General features: G+C 44.0%; 1 long non-coding RNA gene across 1 annotated transcript in view; it reads left to right on the forward strand.

Moving 5' to 3' along the window:
- LOC108503019 overlaps positions 1-6,743 on the forward strand; it is a 26,432-nt gene extending 19,689 nt beyond the window's left edge. Inside the window, exons 3-5 of the long non-coding RNA XR_001876694.1 lie at positions 3,576-3,581; positions 4,882-4,892; positions 6,733-6,743. This is a non-coding gene — a long non-coding RNA (uncharacterized LOC108503019). The remainder of the gene's footprint in view (positions 1-3,575; positions 3,582-4,881; positions 4,893-6,732) is intronic.
- Positions 6,744-10,669: the final 3,926 nt, after the last annotated feature.

Raw genomic sequence — 10,669 nt, forward strand, 5'->3', positions numbered from 1 at the left:
CAGCACTTGTGCTCCAGTCCCTTCCCCAGCCTCGTTGCTCTTCTCTGGACCTGCTCCAGGACTTCAATACTCTTCCTGAGCTGAGGGCCCAGAACTGGACACAGCACTGCAGGTGATGCTGGATCTGTGCCTCCTCACCTGCAGCACCACCCTGATCCACAGCAGGGCTGGGGGCCCGAGCAAACATCACTTTGTGTTCCCTAAATTACCCAGACCACCTTATTCCAGCTGTGCCCCAGCTGTAGGAGGACAGAGGGTCCCTGCTCCACCATAAAACCCTGCCAGGGTCACACTCTGTTGCCAGTGCTTCCTGAGCACATGTGAAGTGGGAGACTGAACTTTTCCTAGGGCAGCACTTGGAGTTATATGGCAGTGGAGGTTTTGATCTCGGGGTAAAAGCCCAAAGCTACTGCCTTCCTGTTCTTTTGTTTTCTGGACCCAGCTTAACCCTAAGGACACGAGTATTGGAGGGTCTCAACTGGACCAGTGAGATGCAGCAGGTAAGATTTCTGTTGTTTCTTTTAGCCAACAGCTGTGCATGGAAAAATTCTCCTCATTATAACAACTTATTAGGGGTTTGTTGTTGTGGTTTTCCTTACTGGACTGCAGCACATGAAGGAAACACCGTTATTTGCATTTCGTGAATTAGGGAAATAGAAGTTGTTTCCCAGTAATGGGACTTCCTTAAAGCCTTCCAGCCTTTTTGTGGCAGACCTGTGAAGGATGGAGGTAAAAAGACCATGAATCCCAAAAAAAGGTGGTGAAATGGGGAGACCCAGGTGCCCTGTCCTGGGGGTTTTGGTGGGGGGGTTTGGCTGGAAGGACTTTTCCACTAACTAATGTTAGTGGAAAAATTCCTACTGACTTCTTTACTGGCTTTACTTGTGCCACACAGGATGCAAACATGCAGATGTCCTAGAGAAGGGGTTATTTTAAAGCCTTTTTTGTACCTAAACTTCATATTGAATCTGGAATTTGCTGCCCAAAAAGCAAAGAATGCAAACAGTAACCCAGAAATAAATTGTGCTAAGGCAATGGATGCTGTACTGTAAGCAAAATTACACTGTGAAATAATGGAAAAATCCTGCTTAATCTTTATGACCCACTTTTTCTACATTTTATATAGTATTTTAAATCAAGACAGTCAGATATAAGTCCATAATGAAAGTTCTACTGGTGTATCAGTCTTAATTCTGATTTGTGTTAAACAAGGTGTGGCCGTATCATAGAGCTTGACTCTCCTTTGTCCACTGTCCTTTCTGGCAGCAACAACAGATCTGAAACTCTCCCTACAACTCCAATTTTTAGTGGGTTTTGTGAATTTATTCCTCCTCCTCCAGTGTATCTTTCCACTCAGCATTTTTTGCATCTCTGAATGTGACGATTTCTTTTGTGTTTTAGGTATAAGTCTCAGTCAGGATACAATCCTCTGTGTTCTTTTACTGTAATTTAGTGTAGTATTTTATGTGGGAACACATGTAGGTGTAGAGATAGGAATAGTTATCTTTAAAGCTCACAAAATGAGTGTAAGTCGGACTTTTCTGCAGTTTAATTTTAATATATTTATGAAGGACAACCTGCTGTTTTTCTTGCAGCCTCAGTTATGCTGTGTGGGAATGTAGTCCTAGGTAACAGTGGTTTCTAATGCACCCATTGCTTTAATGAAACTATTCTGTAGCTCACATACAGCTGGGGAATAGGGGTGAGAACAGAGCAGTGTCTGTGCATCATCCAGTTCTGTGTGTTGGAAAATCATGGCCCTGGTTAAGGCAGTTCTTGCACAAGTTCCAATCTGTGCCTGTCTGTTTTCCTATTTTTACCCCAGTTTATCTTTTTTGGACTTGTCAACAAGCAAGAGCTCTGTATGGTCAATCCCTGCATCACTCTGGACCACGTGCCATTTAAGAGCACGTCCCCTGTGATTCCCAGGGCAGCCCTCACCCTCCTGTGAAGATGCTCTTTCTTAGAACATGAATTGATGTCTATCTTTAGGAACCAACTATGGAAAACAAGGCACAGGTTGTGCTTCCTGTGTAAGTTAAAGTCAGTATTTCAAGGAATAACTGTGTTTCTAGATGGAACACTCTTTACATGCATACACACTGTGAAGAGTCAGATATCCTAATCACCGTGTTAATTGTGGCGTCTCTAGCATTTGTAAGTGTTACCCCAGGGGTCATGCTTGTGGGGCACCACATCAATACACAGGGTTAACTCCGTCCTTCTCCTCAAGCCCTTGCCCATCTCATGATGTTCACTCTCCAACAGCTGTGGGTTCTCCCGTTCTGGCACTTAGGAGAGAGCTGGAGGTTTCTGCCAAGTGAGTCGTTTCCATGTGCATTGACACCGGATAAACAAACCCACAAACAGGAGAGGAAAGCAAAGGGGCCGTGGAGTGAGGGGGTATTACTGGAGGGTTACAGCTCAGAGACTTGCTTTTCCTTCCACCATTTCCTTTGGAAATCCCTGCACTGCACCTCACTTTGCCTCAGCTGCTCCGTCTATATGCCCCTGTCTCTCAAGCTCCTGCAAAATCAGGTAATGATAGTCTGAGTGTGAGTTTTTGATGCTGAACACACAGTGATCCTGTTAAACTCTAAAACAATTTTGTTCACCCTACCAGTTCATCTTGGAATTACTTGGCATGGTAAATCTGTTTATCCCGTGACTAATTTGCAATAGCTGGAACTGAAACATGTATAAATTGTCACTTTTTCAGCTCTGGCTCCCGAAGACACTAAATGTACAATGACTGTACCTACATTTCAGATCAATACTGATCAGCAGCAACAAGGCTGGCAGATAAAGAGCTCTTGTCCATTCTGCAGAGGCAGTAACTAGAATGAAAACCCAGCTTTAAATAAACCACCGCCCAGGCAAAAGTCTGACTGTGAGTAAGGCTCAGTGGTGTCATGCAGGGGAGCTGCTGTGGGAGAAATGGGAGTGTAATCAGGAGCTGCACAAAGTGTACCAGGGAATACTGCCTGGGCAGCCGGTTTTCTCTTCACTGGTTGCAGCTCTGTGAGCAGAATCACGATCTGCATGTACATGGGGAAAAAACCAATCCAACGGCAGAACCCACAGTGCTAAAATAAGGGAACTCGCCCAAGCCCGAGGATTCGGAGCTCCCCCTGGCAATCCTGCACTGCCTGTGCAGCTCGGGAGCCAGAGCAGCTCAGTGAATGCGGGGGATTTCAGCAGGAGATGAAGTTCAAATGCTTTTTCAACAGTGTGTTGCTGTTTGGGGAACCCACCCCAGCGCCTGCCTACTGGTTACTCACATCGGACAAGCAGCTTTCCTTCCTATTTGCCTTGCTTTTCATCAGCTTAGTGTCTATCCCTCGTGTTACTGCACTGTTGTGTTTGATAACTTCATTTCCTTAGCCTGCCTAGTCCCCTTGTTCTACTTCCAAGTGCTCTGTTTCCCAAATTCCTCCTCAATCCCTCTTGCAGCAGCAGAGCAGTGCTTTCGTTTCCCTTCCAGTGCTGCTAAAGGAGCCTCGGAACAGATTCTCTCTTGTATCAGTTGCTGAAGTTAAAGTTGATTATTCTGCACCCCAGAGAGGGGAAAACAGGAACGGGTAGAATTTTTTGCATCTTCTGAAAGTTCAGTTTGAATATCAATCTTATGCAATTTTGTCCTAATTTATCTGAGACTGCAGGTCCTGCTTTTGCTTCTTTCTGATGTTGCTAATTCTCAGCTCGGGCTGCAGGGAGGCTGATAGCATACAGTTTGACTAGGAACCAGAACTCTCTGCAGGAAAATCTGCAGCTTATCATGTTCAAAGATAAGAAGGTAAGTTGTAAAGTTTAAGAATTTTTCCAAATCCAGAGTGAAATACAGCTGTGGCAGAAGACCATGAAACACATAAAGATAATTCAGTATTTAATGTAGTTCGTCCTACTGGCTGAAATTTATTCATGAGGTTTGGATCAAAATGCCATCCTCTCTGGGATGGGACAGGTCAGCTCTTTTCCTATGATGCAATAATACATAATGATGGAAAAGTCTTTCCCATCCAAAAAACCCTGGATAATTACTTCAGTTGCCACGTAGCCAGCAGTGTGCATTTCTGTGGTTCCATCCAGGTTCAGATTCCCAGAGTGGATGAAAATGTGTGGATTAACACAAAGACATGCAGACACACACCCATGCTGCAAAGGCTAGAGCTCTGCAAATAACTTCATTCCTTATCAAAGTGCCAACAAGCTATAAAATAGAATAGTTTGGAGTCAAAGAAATCAAAACAATGCCAAGATGTCACTAATTGTCTTCCAGGATAAGAGGAGATGTTTTAGTCAAAACAGTATGAAACATTTACGTGTGACTTTGTGTCTTCGTGATTAAATTTACCTCCAACAAAACTGTAAAACCAGTCTGAACTGATTAAAGGAAATTCTATTAGGAACTTGTTCTGAGTCAAACAATTACAATCAGCATTTCAGTCAATGCCGACTTTTGTTTCTTAAATAAAGAATTAGTAAAAATAATGTGCTCTGCTCTTATTGCAATCACATTGCAAAACACGACCCTTTGAAAGGGAAGAGCTGCTGTGTGATCAAATAAAAATAATAGGCTGCAATGTAAGTGTGTGTGTAGCTACTGCAAATTGATTTAGGTGGATAGAAGGAAGAAACAAATGCTTGGTTCCCTTGAAAAATAAGTTCTGTGTGTTTTCTTCATGAGAAGAAAACTATATCTATTAAATTTTAGAATTGTTTCTTGTCACAGAGTTCAAAATGTGTCTTTATATTCGAGGGAAGGAGAAATAGAGAAGTTTCTTTCCACATCCTTATGGAAATAGTAATTCAGTAACAATCATGGAATCATGGAATGGCTTGGGTTGGGAGGGACTTCAGAGATCATCTAGTTCCAATAAGAAGAGCAGAGTGTAATGTAGAGTTTTGGGGAAATGAAAGTACTGGTAATCACCTCAAAATTGTGAATAACCTCTTTGCAAGCAGGTGTCAGTTAAGCACAGATTATTGACCTAATCATAAAATAATTGTTACTTTACAGCTATTTTTGGGATTTAAAAAGAAGTAGGAAAAAAAGCAAATACCTTTTGGTAAAAGGTTTTCAGAGAAAAATTAAATTTTTAATAAAGGTGTAATTTTAGGGGTTACAGTCTACAAAGCAAATCATACTTGAAACCAAATTTCTTGTTAAAAACTTGCTTTGGTTATTGTTTCTTAGGAGTTCATAGCTGCTTTGGCAGAAATAGCTATATTCAAAATATATGAGATAGTAAAAAACCCAAAATTTTGACAGCATAAAACCCACTAAAAGATGTTGATTTACAAAAAACTGTATAAAATCCTCTTCCTTTGAAAAATTATGGCCAGCTGTATTTAGTACCCTTTAATTATGCATTTGATCCAGAATGTCATTCATCCTGCTTTCCCCAGCTGATTTCTGACTGAGCAGCTCTGTGGTAACTGGGTCAGCTTTATTTTTGGTGTGACTTGAAAGAGAGAGTAAGTTTTGCTCCCGAAGGAAAATTTGGAATGTATTTGGTTTTTGGCCGTGAAAAGAAGTTTCGAAGTGAAGGAATGGAGTGTGGAAACACATCAAAAATTATGTTTTGTGCAGGAGTTTATCTAGGACGAGACAAAATGGTGTTTGCATTGCCACAGTTACTCTGTGTGTCAACACTCTTCATTTTGGGTGAGGAAACGTTCTATTGGCAACTCTTGGGAATGTATTCCAATACTTGGGCAGTGTTCAGGGAAAATTCAATGCCAAGAAAAATGACGTGACAAACTACTGTTTACTGCCTTGGAATTCCCCCTCCCGTGCCCAAGGTTTGTAAACTTTGACACCAGACCTTTGTCTGCATCAGTGAGGAGGAAGATCCCTCTCCAAGACACTGTTACTCCTTCTCACAACTGGCTGCAGGATAACAAAACAAAATAATGGAGCTGACAGGGCTCCAGCAAGACAAACAGAAAAACAAAAGTCAGGGGGGTGTAATGCCACTGTTATTTTTGATGGGCTGTTGATTTATTCTTTCATTTTAAACCTTGGAGCTTGCCTGTTTGGGAATCAAATACATTTAAAATAAGGAAATGGGTATTGAAACCTTGAAAACATAAGAGTGTGGAGAGACTGCCTCCTTTTCCTCTTCCCTTATAAACTCAAATTGTTTTTGCTGGAGTCTGCACCTGAGGACTGCCAAGTGGCAGGGCCCCAGGCATTATTCTGGGGAGTACTTTTGTGAGAAGCATGAAGTTTTATAACCTGAACTGTGAACTCAGGTAAAGGCTGTGAGCTGGTTAAGTGCAGCCTGGTTTAGGGCACACTGGAGGAACTTGTAACTCCCCAGAGCTGAGGGACTCTCCTCACTCCACAGGACTCGGGAAAGGCTTTAACTCTTGGGAGAGGCCTTACTGCTCCTGGGAGAGGCTTTCCTGCTGCTGACTGCAGCGGGAAGCTGGTGCCGGGTGATCCCACCCGGGCTCATCTCACCACAGGAGCAGAACCTGTCTCTTTTGTCATTATTCTTGTCTTCATCAGTTCAGGCTTATTAAGTTTACTCTGGCTGGTGAGTGTTCATTAAGCCTTAGCTGGCTGCTCTGAGAGGTGAAAATGATTTTTCTTTCTCTGGTGGAAAGGGGCCACTTCCCTGCGAGGTGAAGTGGCCTCTCCTCCTGGTCCCTCAGTGTTTCAGGGGTGGTCACTTTGGCCCTTTCAAAAGAGGCACTTGGGCATGGGACTCTGAGATAGTTCAGCTGAACTGCAGGAAGAGGTCTGAACTAAACCCGAAAACGTAGCAACCCCCAAACCCCCAGAAGCTGTGAGGGAGGGGGCAGTGTCTGGGTGACATTGGCCCCAAAGCCACCTGTGTTTGGAAGTTTGTGGTGCTGCCATTTGTGCCCACTTACATGAGCTGGATGGCACTGCTGCAGAACAGATGAAACATCTGCCTGGGATATTTATAAAAATGCCACTTTTGGAAAAGTGTGATTAGTTGTTTGTGGGTTTTTTTATGAGTAGGAAGGCTGGATGTGGGTCACTGGCTGGGCTGTCCCAGTCCTGCAGGTGTCCTGGACTGGACATGGGATGTTTTCTGTCTCTGCTCTGAGGGAAGGCTTGGCTGAAGAAGGCTCCAAAAGTCCTGTCTGCTGGGATGGCTTCACTCTGGGGCCCTGTGTCAACAGCAGGCCACCTCTTTTCCCATTGCTTTATTTACAGGAAGGGTTCCATTGGACTGAAATGAAGTTAAACAGGTGCAAACATCCAGTCTGAGCCTGCTGGCTGAAATGGTAAAATTCACCTGGAACACTCGGAGTTTGGCAAAAGTCGTAGGCAGAGAAAACAGGCCACACAATATCAAATATCGACTAGAAATGAGGCAGCACTATCAGCTCCACATATAAACTTACCAGCCACTGAGTCAGCAGAGGGTGAAGGGAGAAATGCAGAACAAAACCTGCTACAAAAGGAAGAAGCTTTAGTGGCTCTAGAAAAATAACAGCAAGGTCCCTACTTGGGCAGTTTAGGAGTCTGAGGAGATAATATGCTGGTTCTTCTTTCTTTTGCTGGCTCTATTACAGAGCTGAGAGAGAAAATCGATTTTTCATGCAAAATATTGAGTTGCTGCTCACTTGTAATTTAATTTATTATTTTTATACTCTGCACATAATTTGTTAGGTCTTTCCTCTATCTCTCTAACATTGTTGGAAAAGGTAATCTCGAGCAGTGTGCTAGCAATATTAATTTGCTCTGTTATGGGCATTTCTCTTCTCATCATTACTATTGTTTCCAGGCCATAAAATGTGTGAGCACGTCAGTGTTGGCAGGCTGGGGCTGTGCTTGCCCTGCCAGGGCAGAGTGGTCATGCAGGTGGGTGGTGTATCCACAGCATCCTCAGGCTGAGGATTGGGGAAAACTGGGGCTGGGGCCTTTGTTTTTTAAGTTGCTCATCCGGTTCCATTTCCCTTTTTCCCTGGTTCTTAATGCTTCCCTCCTGCTGCCATCCTCCTTCTCTTTATTTGTTCTGGGAACTCAGCAATGCAGGGTTGCAGGAGACCAAATTTTGCAATGTTTTTGGCTGTTTCATGTGGCTTTAAGAGGAATCACAGCCAGCATGGGCTTCATGAGGTGAAAAAGAGATCCCAACCACAACTCCGCCTTGTAGGAACATCATCTCTTCCTGACTCAGTCTGATAGATTATTGTGTTTGTTTTGTACTTTTTTTTTCTAAAAGTTCTAAGCCAAATTAAACCTAGCTATGACCTGAGTTATGCCAAGGTTAAACTTGACTGGGTTTTTCTCACCTTCTTCCTGCTTTGCTCAGTTTTAGTTTAATTATTGTGTACTTCAAAGACACCCCTTGCTCCAGATTTTTTTGCAGCGTGTGAGTACAGCAAGGTGGCCACCAAGGGGACATTATTGTCCAGAGCCTGTAGGTAGAAGTGAGTCACACTCGTTTCAGCAGCCAGACATCTCTTAAGCAACAGTTTTATTCTCAGTCCCCACACATGTCCAAACACCCCTTTGCCAGTGAACCTGTGCTACCCTCAGACCTCAGGCAGGAAGGAACAACGTGTCTCTTTCTTTCACAAAAGGTTTTTTTCCTACAGCCTGGAAGTGCTGGAGAGCAGCCAGTTGTGTTGGAGTCACTCTACTGACTGCTAGGGTTACACTTTGGGGAGAGCTGCATGTGCAGAGAGAAAAACAACCAACCAAAATGCCAGTCCTTAAGTCAGACGTAACAAAACCAGGATTGCACAGAGAGGGCTTTTTTCCTTTTTTTTGTCCAAACTGAATTGATGTGCATCTATTCAAAGCTGTAATTCCTGTAACAAACCCTGAGGAATATCTGCAGTGACTTGCAGTGTGGAGTTGGATCTGAGGAGGTGACTCAGTACACAGGAGGGCAGAGAATAACATTTCCTTTCTTCAAAGAAATGGTTGAATTCAGTATAAATAAGACAGATGGGGGGGCAGAAGTTCTCTGGTACACCAGCACCTGTGGCCTCCCTCTTTGCTGGGGGGTGACAGGGCAGTGCTGGACGTGCCACCCAAACAGGGTCACACCCTGGCAGAGAGGTGAGAGCTGCAGAACACCTGGGGTCACTGCTTTGGCACTCCTCACTCTGTTTACCTCTCTCTTCTGTCACTGTCAGTTCCTAGAAATAGCAATTCCAGGAAAGAAAATGGGTGTTCCTAAGTTAAGAGGGTGCTTCTCATGTCAAGGAGGATATTTGCCATTTTTCTGTGGCATTACAAACAACTGTGTTTAAAAGAGCAACACAAAGGTTATGAAGTAAATCATCAAAAGGCTGTGACATGTCAGTACTGAGGTTGCTCTTCCTGTGTGTGCAGTATGACAGAAACTTCAGTAATCAGTCTGAGTGCTTTGTTTTTCCACGGGGCTCTTTGAGCACTGGATGTTGGCAGGGTATACTCAGGGGTTTGTAATGCAGAAAGCTTTTTTCATAGGGCCTCCACGTCATTTCCTGCTGAAATAGCAAGTTGTTATTTGGGTGGGAGATTCAAGAAGGGCAATGAGGTTTTTATGGGCTGCTGCCACGAGGGACTGCAGTGGCTCTGGGTTCCTCCAGGTCTGTGTTTGGGGTCCAGGAGCAGGGAAGAAGCCTGTGGAAGGGGGTCTCCCTGCTGGCAGACATACAGGGCTGTTTTTTCCCAGGCGAGTGTCTCCAGCCCTTCATCTGCAGAAAATCCACACTGTGTGTTTTCAAAGGGGAGCCTCCTGTCCATCCCTGCACAGCTCCAGTGTTCCCTTTGGAAGTCAGCACTTCAGCGTGTCAGAACAAGGTCTCCATTGCAGGGGGAGCTGATCATAATTAGCATACCCAAATTTCTCTGGGGACTGAAATCAGGATCTATTGACTGAGATAGATAAAGAGGAGGTCAATGAATTTAATAACAGACGGAAAAAACCCTCCAATATCTGGATGATGGTTACTGAGCACTTTTAGGTGTTGTACCTCCAGGATACTGGTCTCGTATGGTTGTGTGGAATTCACCAGCCAGGCCCACAATTTGCCCCAAGATCTGTCAGGGAATTAATTTGTCAGGGTTTCTGCATCCCCTTTTTTTTGTTGGAGGTAAAGCCTACGAGCTTCTAGGGTAATTCATGACTCAAATTATTTTTTAAACAAAGCGTGGCCATAACACAAGTGTTTGATGAACATCTGCCTGCAGGAGCAGTGGGCACATGGATGTGGTTGGAATGTTCCTGCATGCCCAGCAGGGAGCACAAGCCCAGGGCTCCCAGCACACAACAAGGCAGGTGTGTGTAGGCAGTCTGGGGGCAAAAGGAACCTGCTCTGCGAACATGAGATACAATAATTACCAACACCCATAAACATGGGAAGCTCTTTAGCACACACAGAGGGGGAACACAGGCCAGATGAAGTGATTCCATCTCCCTCCAACAGGGTTCTGTACCCCAGCTTCATTAATTTTGCTGCTTAGATGAAGCACAACCAGCAAAATAAACTTGACTGTACTGGGATATCTGCATAATAACCAACCAATATACTTTTTTCTAATGCTGCTGCCTCTATAGCATCTGACTCATATTTTTTGACTTCTGTGAGGTAAAATATCTCAGAAGTGAAATGTTTCCAGGTTACACCACAGCTGTAGAGATACAGCATGAGCTTGTGTAAAGTTAACTAACATTTGGGTAAGGTC

The sequence above is a fragment of the Lepidothrix coronata genome, unplaced genomic scaffold (assembly GCF_001604755.1).
Source record: "Lepidothrix coronata isolate B3197 unplaced genomic scaffold, Lepidothrix_coronata-1.0 Scaffold129, whole genome shotgun sequence".
Lineage (NCBI taxonomy): Eukaryota > Metazoa > Chordata > Aves > Passeriformes > Pipridae > Lepidothrix > Lepidothrix coronata.